General features: G+C 44.8%; 1 protein-coding gene across 2 annotated transcripts in view; it reads left to right on the top strand.

Moving 5' to 3' along the window:
* LOC111237617 (palmdelphin-like) overlaps positions 1 to 18446 on the top strand; it is a 61333-nt gene that overhangs the window by 35353 nt on the left and 7534 nt on the right. The gene's annotated exons all lie outside the window — the stretch shown is intronic.

An 18446-nucleotide genomic window follows, 5' to 3' on the forward strand; every position in this document is an offset into this window, starting at 1 on the left:
TTTGGTACTCTGATGGGTTTTCTGGCAGCAGGCTGTTGTGTGTGTGTGTGTGTGTGTGTGTGTGTGTTCATGGTGATGAAGGAACATGTCAGTGACTCACTGATGTGTTTTAACAGTTTGTGAACAATGCAGCTCAGAATCTAGATCGACAGAAGAGCTCAGACCACCCTTATAAAGGATTTATAATTAGTTTATTAATTTGTTTGTTAACACTCAGTAAATCATAAATAAACAAGTTAATGATTCCTACTCGTTAACCTGACGGATGACTTACTACCATGTATAACTGGTAACAGGAGCCTCATAGTAGCTCATTAATAAATGATGATGTGCCTTCTACCAGTTAACCTATTCGTCAATAACCTGATTATAAACCATTTATAAATCCTTTATAAGAGTACTCTTATTGTGAAGTGGTACCAAAAAATCATCTTGAGATTATTTTGAAAGATATTGTGATTCCACTTCAACGATCGTTTTTTCATTTTTACTGAGAAACATTTGATGATGATGATGATGATGATGATGATGATGATGATGATGATGATGATGATGATGATGTGATTGTTGTTGGATCATGTCCCTCTACGTCTGGTGCTAACAATGCTAATGCTAACAATGAACAACAATGAGACACATTTTACCTTCATATAAAAAACTGCAGCTGCTGTGATTTGGATATTTCACCTTCACATTGAGATGTAGATTTTATTCAGATGAACGGTGCAGCTCTGATGGACAGGCTTCATCTCTGATATTTAATGAAAGCTTCATGTTCAGTGGTTCAGTGCTTTTCTTTATCTCTGTAGATGGTTTTATATTTGCAGCCTGCAGCTCTCTGACAGACTGCTGCAACGGTTGCATGTGAATTCTTAGAGCAGAGAGATGGAGCCGTGTTTTCAAGGCTTTCACAACCATTTACACATGACACACACACACACACACACACACACACACACACACACACAGAGCGTCAGGTTTGTATTCCTCTGAGTCCACTGATGGCTCTATCACATTCATCTGTTCGACTGAAGCTTTTCATGTATGAGTGCAGCTCTCCAACACACACACACACACACACACACACACACACACACACACACACACACACACACACACACACACACAATGGTTGACTCTTCTTCATCCTCAATGTCAGGAGCTGTAACACATGATGGCCTTGACATGAATGAATCTGCTCTGAGTGAGTCACACACACACACACACACGCACACACACACACACACGCACACACACACACACACGCACACACACACACACACGCACACACACACACACACACAATGGTTGCCTCTTCTTCATCCTCAATGTCAGGAGCTGTAACTCATGATGGCCTTGACATGAATGAATCTGCTGTGAGTGAGCGAGTGAGAGAGTGTGTGGGTGTGTGTGTGTGTGGGTGTCATATTGAAACACTCATTGTTTTAAAGGTGAATCTGATTGAGAATAAGCTCCTGCTCCTCTGTCTTCTGTCTGACTGATCTCAGAGTCTGTTGTCTCGGTCCATCACTGGAGAGACAACCTTCACATCCAGTCCATATAAAGAGGCTGAATGAAGCGTTTCCATGTGTTCACGCTCATTATGTTTCCTCTTCATCTCTCACTGACACTCTGTCTCATGGAGACGTCAGACCTTGAGTTTGGAGGATGAGAACCTCCTGATGAATGTCTCTGCTCCTCACTGAGGAGAGGACGGAGCATCACAGGCTGTAGAGACCTGCGGAGATGATGATTTTAATCTTCCTCCTCAGGTGCACACAGTGACTCACCTGCTGTAATAACACAGACAAAGACAGCATCAGTGTGTTCAAACCCCTGGCAGCCATGACACTTCTGGGTGTGTGAACAGTGATTTTGGTGGCACAGTGGATGAGTGGACGTCAGATCTTCCCTCATTAGAAACAGTGGATAGTTCTGTCTCTTCAGTTACTGTCTGACTCTCACGGAGTAGATTCGTTGAAGCCTGATGTGACGACAGTCTGGACGGACCTGTGGTCTCTGGTTCATCTCCCCTGGTCTAACTGAAGAGTCATCCACACTGGCCACATCTATAAGAAGATAGATCTGATGTTGTCTGATTGGACATCAGCTGCTCAGTTTGTTGTGAGACACAGACTGAGTCTGACTTTAGACTGAGACTGAGTCTGAGACTGAGTCTGAGACTGAGTCTGAGTCTGAGATGGAGTCTGAGACTGAGTCTGAGATGGAGACTGAGTCTGAGACCGAGTGAGTCTGAGATGGAGACTGAGTCTGTCTGAGATGGAGTCTGAGTCTGACTTTGAGTCTGAGACTGAGTCTGAGTCTGACTTTGAGTCTGACTTTGAGACTGAGTCTGATTTTGAGTCTGAGACTGAGTCTGAGTCTGACTTTGAGTCTGAGACTGAGTCTGAGTCTGACTTTGAGTCTGAGTCTGACTTTGAGACTGAGTCTGATTCTGAGTCTGACTTTGAGAGAGTCTGATTCTGAGTATGACTTTGAGTCTGATTCTGAGTCTGAATCTGACTTTGAGTCTGAGTCTGAGACTGAGTCTGAGTCTGACTTTGAGTCTGAGACTGAGTCTGAGTCTGACTTTGAGTCTGAGTCTGAGACTGAGTCTGAGTCTGAGTCTGAGTCTGAGTCTGAGTCTGACTTTGAGTCTGACTTTGAGACTGACTTTGAGACTGAGTCTGAGTCTGATTTTGAGTCTGACTTTGAGACTGAGTCTGAGTCTGATTTTGAGTCTGAGACTGAGTCTGAGTCTGACTTTGAGTCTGACTTTGAGACTGAGTCTGAGTCTGATTTTGAGTCTGAGACTGAGTCTGAGTCTGACTTTGAGTCTGAGACTGAGTCTGAGTCTGACTTTGAGTCTGAGTCTGACTTTGAGACTGAGTCTGATTCTGAGTCTGAGACTGAGTCTGACTTTGAGTCTGAGACTGAGTCTGAGTCTGAGTCTGAGTCTGAGACTGAGTCTGAGTCTAAGTCTGAGTCTGAGTCTGAGTCTGAGTCTGTCAGGCTGTGTTACTGAACACTTCCAGTCGGGGAAACGAGCTGCAGATTCAGTAAATGATTGAACTGTGTCCTTTTTTACATTCGGTCAAAGTTTTTAGAATATTAGCAACAGATGACCTAGCTAGCGTTAGCATTAGCTTATACGCAGCGTGCAGGAGTTCCTCCTGATGGAGTGTTTCTGGTCGTTGCAGCTGTTTGACCTCGTCAGCCACCGTATGGATGAAGGAACATGGACTTCCTCTCTCTGTGCTGCCTTTATATTTATTTAATTAATGGGATTTTTGTTTCAGTTAAATCAAATAAACTATTTTAAACTAAAGCAGGAGCATGTTTGTAATGGTCATGTGTAACAGAGGAAGTGTGTGTGTGTGTGTGTGTGTGTATGTGTGTGTGTGTGTGTGTGTCATTAGGAAACAGCCTCAGGGAACCTCATCTCCGCTCTCAGGATCATCTTAGTGACAGTTCTGTCAATACTCCTGTGTGTGTGTGTGTGTGTGTGTGTGTGTGTGTGTGTGTGTGTGTGTGTGTGTGTGTGTGTGTGTGATCAAAAGCCATTAAAGTTTGGTTTCCCTCCACCATATGGACGTGTACAGTATCCGTATTAGCTGGTTTCGTCTGGAGTTTTCTGGACATGATTTCTGTGTGGATCATCTACATGATGACGGTACGTCTGTCTCATCTTGTCTTTGCTTCACTGTGGATTAACTTTCTCTGATTGTTCTTTAACAATATATTTAACCGAGAGTGAACATAAACGATGTCTGAGCTCGTCGTTGTCCTCTACCTGTGAACTCCTGTCACCTGAGTCCAGCTGCTCTGTGGGTGGAGCTGTAGAGAAGCAGCTTCAGGTTTCTAACTGTCAGATGTTTTAAGGCTGATGAGCTGAAGCTGAGAGAGCTTCCTGTTATCTCCAGATAACGGGATAGAACAATATTTGTGAGTGTGACCTTTCTGCCTCCGTACTGATGTTATCTCATGTTTTTCTTACTGTCAACAAATCTTGTGAAAAGACCCAGAACCAGTGAGCTGCTCTGTCTGTGGCTCTGAGCCCAAACCAGCTGGGTCCTGCTGAGGACCTTAAAAACAGAGACAGGTTCATTTCAAACAAAGATTCAGACAGCTGATCACTGCAGCTTCCAACAGCATCACTCAAAGAGGACGACACTGTGCTGTTGGGGACTATTTTAGGGGCGGATTAATATACGTTTGGTGCTGTAGTAACTGTGTGTGGGATGGAGTCTAAATAAGCGACAGCACAGTGTGTTATCTGTTACAGTGTTATCTGAATTTAAATTTTAAAACTTCAGCTACTAAATAACTTTATGATTTATTTACAGAGCTTTACTGCTAGCACACGTGAAGAAATGAAAGTACAGGAATGGAGCTACAAAGGTAGAAAAGCTTTGTGGCTGCAGCTGTATCCCAGCAGGGTTCAGCTGTACCTTTGAACATTTTGTACCTTCTTGTCTGGACATCTAGAAGAACATTTCTGTTCCCTAGTGACTAAAACGTACCTTCATGTCCTGGTACAAAAATATACCCACTGGAAAGGCACAGAATTGGCACCTTATTATTTTAGTTTGGCATTTCTGTCTTTATTTTGAAAGGTGCAATGAGAGAGAGACAGGAAAGTCAGGGAGAGAGAGAGGGAATAACATGCAGCAAAGGCCCGCGGGTCGGACTCGAACCCACGGCGGCTGCAGTTAGGACTACACCAAAGTTGTACGATCTAGCAGGTGACGCACCGAGCCGCCTCCAGTGTTGGTTCATTATGAGGTGCACTTGGAGAAATGTGTCATTTTGTTCCAAAATGTATTTAAAAACTGACAGTTAGTTTCCATCTTTAACAAAATCAACATTGTCTATATAAACTGATCCATTTTCAGTGTTTCAGCGTTTTGTTCTGATAGAACTGATCTGTTCCAGCACAACATGAAGCTGAAGCATCAGACCTGAACTTTCTTCTTGGTTTCAGACACAGAACAGGAAGTTCAGTAAAAGTACATTTACAAAATGCAAATTCATAACTCACACATTGCATTAGAATAATGACCCTACAACATTATTAAAACCATTAGAACAATGTAAAACACACCCGGCTGTGATGTTAATGAAGCTGATAAAACAAACCAACTCTGATTTGACTGATCTGCATCATCTGTCTGAACCTTCGTCCTGTTAAAAGTTCAGCCTGAGCCCCGTGCTGTCACCACTGATGTTCTACCTTTAAAAGGAAACAAAGGTCCAGAGTTATCACCCTGAGCACCACTGCACCTCACAGGGTACTTACAGGTACACATGTACCTTTAGGTACAACAGCCATGCCCCGTCTCTCTGACTGCAGAGTGCTGTCAGAATATATGTGTGTCTATGAGGAGTCTGCAGCCTGTAGAAACGCTGACTGTGCTCTTTATGAGGCCGACATGAATCAAAGATGAGAGGATGATGAAAGGTTCGGTCCGTGTCACTGCAGATCAGACTCATGTAACGTCCTCTCTGATGAATCAGACTCTGCTCACGAGGAGACTCAGACTGTCAGAGGCTCAGGGATCTGGTCCAGGGTTTCATGTGTTATGAATTATTGAGGGTCAGCATCTGGAGACAGGAAACACATCTGACTGTTTATGATGAGAATTTTTAAAACTCACAAAAATAAGAATTATAGAAGAAGAATTATCTGCAGTTTGAGTGAAATAATCATGACTCTGCCCTCAGGCTCACTGCAGAGGGAGATCCCTGATCCATGAAGGGCTGTAGTGGACTATAGTGGACTGGGGGGACTGCAGAGGACTATAGTGGACTGTGGTGGTCTGTAGGGGTCTGTAGAGGACTGTAGTGGTCTGTAGTGGACTGTAGTGGACTGTAGAGGACTGTAGAGGACTGTAGGGGTCTGTAGAGGACTATAGTGGATTGTAGTGGACTGTAGAGGGCTGTAGTGGACTGTAGTGGACTGTGGTGGTCTGTAGGGGACTGTAGTGGACTGTAGGGGTCTGTAGAGGACTGTAGAGGACTGTAGTGGACTGTAGAGGACTGTAGTGGACTGTAGTGGACTGTAGGGGTCTGTAGTGGACTGTAGTGGACTGTAGAGGACTGTAGTGGACTGTAGAGGACTGTAGAGGACTGTAGGGGTCTGTAGGGGTCTGTAGTGGACTGTAGTGGACTGTAGTGGACTGTAGAGGACTGTAGTGGACTCTAGAGGACTGTAGTGGACTGTAGAGGACTGTAGGAGTCTGTAGGGGTCTGTAGAGGACTGTAGTGGACTGTAGAGGACTGTAGAGGACTGTAGAGGACTGTAGTGGACTGTAGAGGACTGTAGAGGACTGTAGAGGACTGTAGTGGACTGTAGTGGACTGTAGAGGACTGTAGAAGACTGTAGGGGTCTGTAGGGGTCTGTAGGGGACTGTAGTGGACTGTAGAGGACTGTAGAGGACTGTAGTGGACTGTAGAGGACTGTAGAGGACTGTAGAGGACTGTAGTGGACTGTACTGATCTGTAGAGGACTGTAGTGGACTGTAGAGGACTGTAGTGGACTGTAGGGGTCTGTAGGGGTCTGTAGAGGACTGTAGAGGACTGTAGGGGTCTGTAGTGGACTGTAGGGGTCTGTAGAGGACTGTAGTGGACTGTAGAGGACTGTAGAGGACTGTAGTGGACTGTAGTGGACTGTAGAGGACTGTAGTGGACTGTAGAGGTCTGTAGAGGACTGTAGTGGACTGTAGTGGACTGTAGTGGACTGTAGTGGACTGTAGGGGTCTGTAGAGGACTGTAGTGGACTGTACTGATCTGTAGAGGACTGTAGTGGACTGTAGTGGACTGTAGTGGACTGTAGAGGACTGTAGAGGACTGTAGAGGACTGTAGTGGACTGTAGAGGACTGTAGAGGACTGTAGAGGACTGTAGTGGACTGTAGTGGACTGTAGTGGGCTGTAGAGGACTGTAGTGGACTGTACTGATCTGTAGAGGACTGTAGTGGACTGTAGAGGTCTGTAGAGGACTGTAGTGGACTGTAGTGGACTGTAGTGGACTGTAGTGGACTGTAGGGGTCTGTAGAGGACTGTAGTGGACTGTAGAGGACTGTAGAGGACTGTAGGGGTCTGTAGAGGACTGTAGTGGACTGTAGAGGTCTGTAGAGGACTGTAGTGGACTGTAGAGGACTGTAGTGGACTGTAGTGGACTGTAGAGGACTGTAGAGGACTGTAGAGGACTGTAGTGGACTGTAGGGGTCTGTACTGGTCTGCAGTAGTGGGGCCTCACAGGAAGAAGGTTCTGGTTCTGAAGCTGCTGATGAGCTGCTGACTGACTCTGAACCGTCTGTAGTGTGAATGGAATGACTCTCTGTATGTCGGTACCTGGGTGGACAGGTAACCTGTCCAGGTGTGCTCTGCCCTCGCCCAGTGTCAGCTGGGATTGGCTCCAGAAGTCCACGATATGTTTAACACAAGACTAGAGACACGTGAGCTCAGCTGTTCTCGCCCTTACCTTTACAAAGCGCTGCTCCTGTTGCCTAGCAACCTTGACAACACATGACTTTAGTTTTCAGTCTCTTGGTTTTAGCAGTTGTACCGTTGTTGAGCTGAAACACCGTACTGACATTTAACAGTGTGATCCTCAGACTCTCTGTCACTGTGGTTTACTGACATGTTATTTTCATCACTGGAGAGCAATGAATCATGGGATATGTTGGACCGTGAAGGATCCACCTGTTGGAGCCTTCAGGAGAAGAAGGACGCACCTGAAGTCAGTTGACACAGTCACAGAAACTGTGAACCTGCTGTAAGAAGTCCTGAGGTCAGTGAAGGCATCTCTGCTCAGTCTTTCTGACAGTCAATGATGATTAATGATCAATTATCGTTCAATAAACCACAGCTGCTCTCTCCTGTCTGTGACACCAACACTCACCTCAGATCATCTGAGTCTGAACACCTTCTCACATTTTCTTACGTACCTTGAACGCAGCACTGCGTCCCATCATATTTAACAGTCCACTGATGAGGAGGAGGAGGAGGAGGAGGAGGAGGAGGAGGAGGTGACAGCTGAGCAGTGCACAAGTGTCAGGCCTGTGATGGTTACCATAGCACTCAGTCTGCCGCACGCACGTGTCCTTGTGTGTGTGTGTGTGTGTTAAAGGAAGAGTAAATGATTCTAACCTGACACAAATTGTAAGTTGGAGTGAGAGACAGTAACTCAGGCTAATGGTGGCAGATACTCAGAGTTTAAAGATCACCAGGAGGAGCAGGAGGAGGAGGAGGAAGAGGAGGAGGAAGAGGAGGAGGAAGAGGAGGAGGAAGAGGAGGAGGAAGAGGAGGAGGAAGAGGAGGAGGAAGAGGAGGAGGAAGAGGAGGAGGAAGAGGAGGAGGAAGAGGAGGAGGAAGAGGAGGAGGAAGAGGAGGAGGAAGAGGAGGAGGAAGAGGAGGAGGAAGAGGAGGAGGAAGAGGAGGAGGAAGAGGAGGAGGAAGAGGAGGAGGAAGAGGAGGAGGAAGAGGAGGAGGAAGAGGAGGAGGAAGAGGAGGAGGAAGAGGAGGAGGAAGAGGAGGAGGAAGAGGAGGAGGAAGAGGAGGAGGAAGAGGAGGAGGAAGAGGAGGAGGAAGAGGAGGAGGAAGAGGAGGAGGAAGAGGAGGAGGAAGAGGAGGAGGAAGAGGAGGAGGAAGAGGAGGAGGAAGAGGAGGAGGAAGAGGAGGAGGAAGAGGAGGAGGAAGAGGAGGAGGAAGAGGAGGAGGAAGAGGAGGAGGAAGAGGAGGAGGAAGAGGAGGAGGAAGAGGAGGAGGAAGAGGAGGAGGAAGAGGAGGAGGAAGAGGAGGAGGAAGAGGAGGAGGAAGAGGAGGAGGAAGAGGAGGAGGAAGAGGAGGAGGAAGAGGAGGAGGAAGAGGAGGAGGAAGAGGAGGAGGAAGAGGAGGAGGAAGAGGAGGAGGAAGAGGAGGAGGAAGAGGAGGAGGAAGAGGAGGAGGAAGAGGAGGAGGAAGAGGAGGAGGAAGAGGAGGAGGAAGAGGAGGAGGAAGAGGAGGAGGAAGAGGAGGAGGAAGAGGAGGAGGAAGAGGAGGAGGAAGAGGAGGAGGAAGAGGAGGAGGAAGAGGAGGAGGAAGAGGAGGAGGAAGAGGAGGAGGAAGAGGAGGAGGAAGAGGAGGAGGAAGAGGAGGAGGAAGAGGAGGAGGAAGAGGAGGAGGAAGAGGAGGAGGAAGAGGAGGAGGAAGAGGAGGAGGAAGAGGAGGAGGAGGAGGAGGAGCAGGAGGAGAAGGAGGAGTTTCCATCAGACCTGGGAAATCTGAATGGGACTGACTGAAAGCAGATGAGAGATCAGCAGCGTCACGGCGAGTGCATGGAAGAAATGTCTACTGGTGGCGTGATGTTGGCGTGTACTCCACGACATAATCAGTGTCAGGATGGATGGATGGAGGAGGAGCCAGAGTGGGAGGAGGAGCCAGGGAGGGGGAGGAGCCAGAGAGGAGGAGGAGGTCAAACAATAACTGATCAGGAGAAGAGCTGTGTTTAACATCAGTGAGGTGGAAACTACACAGTCATACAGGACACACAGAGGACCAGTAAAGAGGACCAGTAAAGACGACCAGTAAGAGGACCAGTAAGAGGACCAGTAAGAGGACCAGTAAAGACGACCAGTAAGAGGACCAGTAAGAGGACCAGTAAGAGGACCAGTAAAGACGACCAGTAAGAGGACCAGTAAGAGGACCAGTAAGAGGACCAGTAAAGACGACCAGTAAAGACGACCAGTAAGAGGACCAGTAAAGAGGACCAGTAAGAGGACCAGTAAAAGGACCTGTGAAGACGACCAGTAAAGAGGACCAGTAAGAGGACCAGTAAGAGGACCAGTAAGAGGACCAGTAAAGAGGACCAGTAAAGAGGACCAGTAAAGAGGACCAGTAAAGAGGACCAGTAAAGAGGACCAGTAAGAGGACCAGTAAAGAGGACCAGTAAAGAGGACCAGTAAGAGGACCAGTAAGACGACCAGTAAAGAGGACCAGTAAGAGGAACAGTAAGAGGACCAGTAAGAGGACCAGTAAGAACTGTTTAAACTTTATGAATGTTTTTGCAGTCCACTGGGATTTGTCCTGATGTCCTGATGGTCAGTCGGACTGTGGTGGACGGACGTCAGGGAGTTGAAGGACATGAAGACAGATGTGGACATGGCTGTGTTTCTGTGTGACAGGTTGCATCGTTAGCTTTGCCGATAGATGAGTGATGTTGTGTCCTGTTTGCTAACGTGTGTGATAGCTAACAGGACTGGGGAGTTAGCAGGTGCAGGTGTCACATTAGTGTGTCCTGTGAAGTGAAATGACTGACCGGCGGTGTGCAGCTTACTCTCCAGTTAGCTAAGACATGTTGTTGTGATGTTAGCTGTAGCAGCAGGCGAGCTGTGAGTCTGTCTGCAGCTGGTGTTCCGGCTCCTGGAAACTGTCTCTCTCTGCTTGTTAGCTTAGCAGCAGCTGTAGCTGCAGTGATCTGTCAGGTTGTTGCTCTGTGTCATGGTGTTTATCTGTACAATGTGAAGGAGTTCAAAGCCACAACGACCTAAAGTATAAGTTAGCTAACACGGTGGATTTATTTGGATTGATGCATAATTAGAAATGCTATGCTAGGTAACATTAGCTTCCTTGTTAGCTCTGCTACAATCTAAACAACCAACTCTCTCTAGTTTTACTCTTGTGTTTATGGTGCTGCATTAGTGTGCATGTTGTGTGTTTGATGAGGTTTAGCTTCAGCGATGAACCTTGTCCTTAATCAGACTTTGTGGCTCGTTAACATCACCTGACTTCCTCCTTTGCTCCTGTTATAATTAGTACGACCACCAGAGGCTCTGTCACTTCACCGTTTGTTGTTGGAGGTCACGCCACAATAAAATGTAACTGTAACTGAACCACTTTTATTTAGTGAGAAATCCACAAGTGGTGACATGTAAAAAAACACTAGTTGTACAGACATTTGTTGAGACGTTTCTTTATCTGTGACAGCAGTTCAGTTCTGTCCTGATGACACGTTGTTGGCAGCTGCTTTATTAATATAAACACGACTGACTCTGTTCGTGTCTGCTGACGTCTGACAAGAACTTCAAGCTCTACAGGGTTTTTTTTTGTGTGAATCAAACTTGTTCATAAACGCATCAGAAGACACACAGTGTCTGTGACAGCAGCTCTGATGATGATCTCCTTCATCAGGTTATTCTATGAACTTCCTGTTTGTAACTGTAGGTGTAGGACTGAAGTGAAAGGTGGTGATGAGGTTCACTGATGCACAGAACAGAGGGATGCTGTTCAAACAGGCCAGTATAGAATATCATACTGTGGGTGTTCTTCATTTAATGCTGTTGTCACATGAAGAGAAAGTAGGGCGGAGTATTAGAGCCGCTTGAGGAAAGACAAATCTGAAATTTGAGAATAAAATCCAAATATAAAGAGAATCAAGTTGTAATTTTAAGTTCTGTTTGTTTTAGAGGGAAATATCAGAAGCTTTAAAATGAGGAACATGGAGCATCCTGTGAAGTTCTACTTTAGCAGAGGTTTCACTAATAAGGAGAAACTTCATCATCATCATCATCATCATCATCATCATCATCATCATCAGGACAGACAGCAGCTGTTTTTTCTCTCGCAACTTTACATTTTAAATTCTTGGTAAATTACGTCTTTTTTTCTTGAAATATTACGACTTTATTATTTGTAATATTTTGACTTTATTCTGTGATACTAGTGTCTGATACTCCATGGTAAGAAAGGACAGAGAGAAGAGACTGGATTAGTTTTCCTTTGCATCGGTCCTTCCTGTTTGGAGACGGGCTGCAGTGACTCCACAGATTCATGTGGAGGATGAGATGTTGAACTGAGAGAAGCTTAAACCTCCAGATGTTTCCTGCTGCTGTCAGTCTGTGCAGAGAGTGGTGCAGTCTGTATTGTGTCATCCCACTAACTCACACTGAGGTGATTGTATTGATCTGATTGTTGGGTTGATTGTTGACACTGCCGCCGGTCTCTGGTCGCCTCCGCTCGGTCACGTGATCAGGAGCGGCTCGCTGACAGGAATGTGCCGACCGTGTCTGTTCCAGACAGAGATGTGGAGGAAGAGGAAGGCGGGAGGATTAGACACTTGGTGCAGGGCGGGACGGCGCTGGCACCGTCTGATGTTTGGAGTCAGCAGCCGGGGGGTTTCCCGCTAAATACTCTGAGCTTTGGACTGAAAAGAGCCTCAGGCCGCGGTGAGCTGCTGGCACGCCACATGGCGGCGGGAACACATGACCTCAGCTGCAGCGGGATGTGGATTCAACCAGAGACTTCCACAGAAAAATACCTACACACAGTTTCTGCCCAAACAATAGATCATCAAACAACAGACTGACTGACTGACTGACTGACTGACTGATGACTGACTGACTGTCTGTCTAACTGACTGACTGACTGACTGACTGACTGTCTGTCTGACTGACTGACTGTCTGTCTGACTGATGTCTGACTGACTGATGACTGACTGACTGACTGACTGACTGTGTGACTGATGACTGACTGACTGTCTGTCTGACTGACTGACTGACTGACTGACTGTCTGATGACTGACTGACTGATGTCTGACTGATGACTGACTGACTGACTGTCTGTCTGTCTGTCTGTCTGTCTGACTGTCTGTCTGTCTGTCTTGCTGACTGACTGACTGACTGTCTGTCTGTCTGTCTGACTGATGGCTGACTGACTGATGTCTGACTGACTGACTGTCTGTCTGTCTGACTGATGACTGACTGACTGATGTCTGACTGATGACTGACTGACTGACTGTCTGTCTGTCTGACTGATGACTGACTGACTGATGTCTGACTGACTGACTGATGACTGACTGACTGACTGACTGACTGATGACTGACTGACTGATGACTGTCTGTCTGTCTGACTGATGACTGTCTGACTGACTGATGTCTGACTGATGTCTGACTGACTGACTGATGACTGTCTGTATGTCTGACTGATGACTGACTGACTGACTGATGACTGACTGATGACTGACTGACTGACTGATGACTGACTGACTGATGACTGTCTGTCTGTCTGACTGATGTCTGACTGATGACTGACTGACTGATGTCTGACTGACTGTCTGTCTGACTGACTGATGACTGACTAACTGACTGATGTCTGACTGACTGTCTGTCTGACTGACTGATGACTGACTAACTGACTGATGTCTGACTGACTGATGACTGACTGACTGATGACTGACTGACTGACTGACTGATGTCTGACTGATGACTGACTGATGACTGACTGACTGACTGACTGACTGATGACTAACTGACTGACTGACTGATGACTGACTGACTGATGTCTGACTGATGACTGACTGATGTCTGACTGACTGACTGATGACTGACTGACTGACTGATGACTGACTGATGACTGACTGACTGATGACTGACTGATGACTGTCTGACTGACTGACTGATGTCTGACTGATGACTGACTGATGACTGACTGATGACTGTCTGTCTGACTGACTGTCTGACTGACTGATGTCTGACTGACTGATGACTGACTGATGTCTGACTGACTGATGACTGACTGACTGATGACTGACTGACTGACTGATGTCTGACTGATGACTGACTGATGACTGTCTGACTGACTGACTGACTGACTGATGACTGACTGACTGACTGATTGTCACATTGTTTACAGACCTGTTCTCCGGTGATGAGGAGGCGTGGCTTCAGTACAGCTATAGATCTCCAGCGTTATGGAACAGAGTCATGGTTCTGTTTCTTGAGTCGGATCCATTAGTTCTGCATGTTCACGTGTTTCCAGTAAAAACAAGAAGGGACTTCTAGCAGATATTGATTGGTGATTTTCAGTAGCCAATAGTGTTGAATGTAGCTGACGTCTCAATATGGAAAGTCATGAAGAAGAACCTGGTCTCAGGTGTGGAGGACTTCTCGCCTCCACCTGCGGAGGTGAGGAGAAGATAGAAACACGAGTTAATGAATCTTTACTGATAGATTAGATGAGGGGGGTGGGGTGGAGGTTTAAGGAGAGGGGTGGAGCCTTTAGATGAGGGGTGGAGCCTGTGCAGGAGGAAGGACATGATGCTGCTGAAATCACAGTTTCGTTCATCTGAGTCTCTTTCTGTTCCTTGAATTTTCTGACATTTTTAGACTTCTTCTTCTTCTTTATGTAAATGAATCTTCTTCTTCACCCTCGGATGTTTGTGTGCAGCACCTGGATGATAGAAACATCATCAACGCCCACCCACACTCAGTGACCTGCTCCGTTCACACTGGGGTTCAGTCAGACATCACAGACTCTGGCAGGTTAAAGTCTGTTTAACAGACTGGGCTCCTCTGGGTCTCGTCTACATTAGGTCAGGGATGTAGTTCATGAAGCAGCTTTCATTCCTTCTGTCAGGCTACTAAACACCAGCAGTACTCATATTAAATTACTGTTACATTTAAACTTTAAATTCATTCATTTATATTATTTATTCACTATATGAACTGTAACAAAATGTGTTATTTTATCTATTTTATTTATTTTCCTTCCTGCCTCTCGTTGTTCCTCGTATGGACCCGTGTGTGTTGATCTGTTGCTCCTGACGTTATCTGATTCGTCTGTGTGTTGACGTTGTGTTGACAAACCTTAAAGGAATTACTCTCTTCAGGATTAATAGAGTTTGAATCTGAATCCGAGGCAGCAACACCAAAGAATTAATTCAAGAAGTCATTATGATTTCTAGTTAAACACGTGCACCTGGTTGTGTTTTTGTAGTATTTGTTCTGTTGACCTCTGAACCTCCTGACTAAATCACAGATTCTCTTAAATCACTCAAACAGGAACTAATCAGTTCTAACGACGGGCTCTGACATCAGACACAATGTTAATCACAGTTTGTTCTGAGGGTGACTGAAGCTTTATGTGCAGTGTGCATACGTCACAAGACCACAGACCCACCACCAGGCTGCAATCACAGGATTGAACCTTTTTAAAGAAGGGAACTCGTCTGTCGTTGTGCTGAAGCTGATTGATCTTTGCCTTTTGATTTTCTCTGATCTGTTCATCATGTTGTGTGATGATTAAAGAAATAATCATTCAGTTATGGAGGAGCTGTGGGGCTGTCAGCTTCACTGAAGCAGAGAGAAAACGATGTGAAGATATCTACATACAGCATGTAGATCAGTCGTCACTTTGAATGGTCTTTAATTTAACACTCAGACTGCTTCTGCTTTTGAATATAAAGTCAGAGCTTCACTGCTGTGATCAGAACACCTCTGCTCTAAAGACATCATGAATACACAAACACTGTCTCTGTTTAGAAAATAACACAATTAATAAATTATAATGTATAAATAAATATATCAATTATATAAAACATACAACATTCAAATACTTATAAACAATATTTATTTCTATTAACTAATATAAATAAATCAAAATGATATAAAAAACCTAAAGAGTAAATAAAGGAAAAATGAAAAAAATAAGATATTCATATTTATTTTTCTTTTAAAGTTGAAGTGGTTTTATTTTACGTTTCTTCTTGTCAACAAAGACCAAAGCCAACAAACAATGGATTCTAATAAGACGTGTTTATCTGAAGCCTGATTTATTTTAGCACCACTGTCCTGAAGCTTCAACACACATCGATAAGTCACATGAACACGCTGTAGTTCATTCATTATCCTGCTGCTCCACTACAGAAATGTGGAGTAATCCGCCTCTGAAAATAGTCCCCAACAAATTCAGCAGATCAATATAGAACAATATTAACATTTCAGAAAATTTTAGATAAATGAAAATCAGTGAACATAATATGTGTCGTATGTTATGGTGAAAACAAACTGTTGTGGCAGCATCACAATATGATTGTATTATACAGAAAATCAAGGTGATAAGTGACATTACATTGTTATTATGATAATGGAAAAAAAGATTAGCATTAGTCCAAATACTTTTCAATTTGAAAATACATGTGGGCCGGGTTATGTACCTGAACATTTTGATTGGTTGTGGGAGGATGATATGGACAGACAGACAGACAATAATAATTAGATGAGTCCACTTCCTCTGGCTGAGCTGTTGTATAGCCTGATGGCAGTGGGAACAAAGCGTCTCCTGAACCTCTCTGTTCTGCAGTGAGATGAGACGTTTGCTGCAGCTGCAGCTGCTTCTCTGTCCTGCCAGAATGTTGTGGAGAGGATGGTTGGTATTGTCCAAGATGGCCTCCATCTTACATTGCATGCGTCTCTCCACAACAGTCCTGAGTGAGTCCAGACTCCTGCCAAGCACAGTAGGAGTATTATTTTACACAAGGCAAATATAATATATAATGTATGAGGAAAATATTAATGACATTATGTAAAGTGTGAACACATTTTAATCTTGTGTTTGGACACTGCAGGCAGACGTTATGATGAGCTTTAAACTGTTCAGGAAGCAGCAGAGACAGAATCTCAATGTCAGACTGTGGCGGGAAAACCTGCTGCCATTTTCATTTTACAGAAGAACAATTTTACTTTAAATGTATTTATTTAACATCAGCCAAACATCAGTGACACATGTTAACGCATCATCATCAGGTGTAATATCCCACTGAGAAGTAATGGTGATGTCTCTAAATCGTGGAATATAATTGGTTCAGGTGGATGATTTGTGCGTACATGCTGATTCAGATGACATCACTATGACATCACTATGACAGCTGTAACTTCACTTTGTTGTCTGAGCTGTGACTCTTTCTTCCTGCTTCAATTAAAGTCACATCTTCAGATATTTGAATGCAGCTAGTAACAGGCACATCCCCAGTCTAAAGTTGTGTGTGTTGTGTGATCGATCTCATGTGTGTGTGTGTGTGTGTGTGTGTGTGTGTGTGTGTGTGTGTGTGTGTGTGTGTGTGTGTGTGTGTGTGTGTGTGTGAGAGTGTGAGAGAGGCTCACACACAGTGAACTGATGTGATGTGTTTCTGTGGAGAGAGAGCTGAGAGAGGATCTTCTACTCTGAGAGTCAGGGAATCAAACAGTCAATAATGGCTGACTAGTAATAGTAATATAAATGTTGGTGTGTGTGTGTGTGTGTGTGTGAGGACAGGGATTGTAGAGCTCAGCTCAACGTCTTGCAGGGACACTTGAGCAGTGTGTGGGAGGCGGAGCCAGTCCCGCAGTCTTACATAAGAACAGATATTATGGCGTCTAATTCGGCTGCTTTTCATTCGCCTTCTCTCTTTCTGCACATAACCCACTTACAGACAGTCAGTCAGCACAGCAACAGACCCCCCCGACACACACACACACACACACACACACACACACACACACACACAGACTGTCATCACCCTCCTCCCTCAACAGACACATCTGAAAGTGTTTCTCCACCTGATACAGAACATTTAAGTTCAGACTTCAGTGGAGGATCTGTTAGTCACATTAATGCAACAGTCACAGAAACAAACTGAATCAGGATCAGAGTCAGGAGCAGGATCAGGATCTGAGTCAGAATCAGGATCAGAGTCAGGATCAGGATCAGGATCTGAGTCAGGATCAGAGTCAGGAGCAGGATCAGAATACTTTATTGATCCCCGGGAGGATATCAGGTTACGTTACAGTGGCTCAAAGAATAGAGGAGTAAGATTATAAAGATAAAAAGATAAAATATAATCATAAAATGTAAAAATATGTTCTTACACTCATAAATAAATGAAAAGTAGAAATATGTGTCACTACTATTGAAAGGTGACAGTTAAAATATACAATATAAATATAAATGCAACAATATGTGGTGCAAATGCACCGATTGTCTGAAACAACAGTCGAATAATTAAACTGTTCCTGTGATGATGAGGATGATGAGGAGGAGGATGATGATGAGGATGATGATGATGATGAGGAGGATGATGATGAGGAGGATGATGATGATGATGAGGAGGAGGATGATGATGAGGATGATGAGGAGGAGGATGATGATGATGATGATGTTGATGAGGATGATGATGATGAGGATGATGATGATGTTGATGAGGATGATGATGGAGGATGATGATGGATGATGATGAGGATGATGATGATGGTGGTGGATGATGTTGATGAGGAAGATGATGAGGATGATGATGTTGATGAGGATGATGATGATGATGATGTTGATGATGATGAGGATGATGATGAAGAGGAGGAGGATGATGATGAGGAGGATGTTGATGAGGATGATGATGAAGAGGATGATGATGTTGATGAGGATGATGATGAGGATGATGATGAAGAGGATGATGATGTTGATGAGGATGATGATGAGGATGATGATGATGATGAGGATGATGATGATGATGATGGAGGATGATGATGATGATGATGGAGGATGATGATGATGATGATGATGAGGATGATGATGATGGTGGTGGATGATGTTGATGAGGATGATGATGAGGATGATGTTGATGATGATGAGGATGATGATGAAGAGGAGGAGGATGATG

The sequence above is a fragment of the Seriola dumerili genome, unplaced genomic scaffold (assembly GCF_002260705.1).
Source record: "Seriola dumerili isolate Sdu_G_001 unplaced genomic scaffold, Sdu_1.0 BDQW01001040.1, whole genome shotgun sequence".
Classification (NCBI taxonomy): domain Eukaryota; kingdom Metazoa; phylum Chordata; class Actinopteri; order Carangiformes; family Carangidae; genus Seriola; species Seriola dumerili.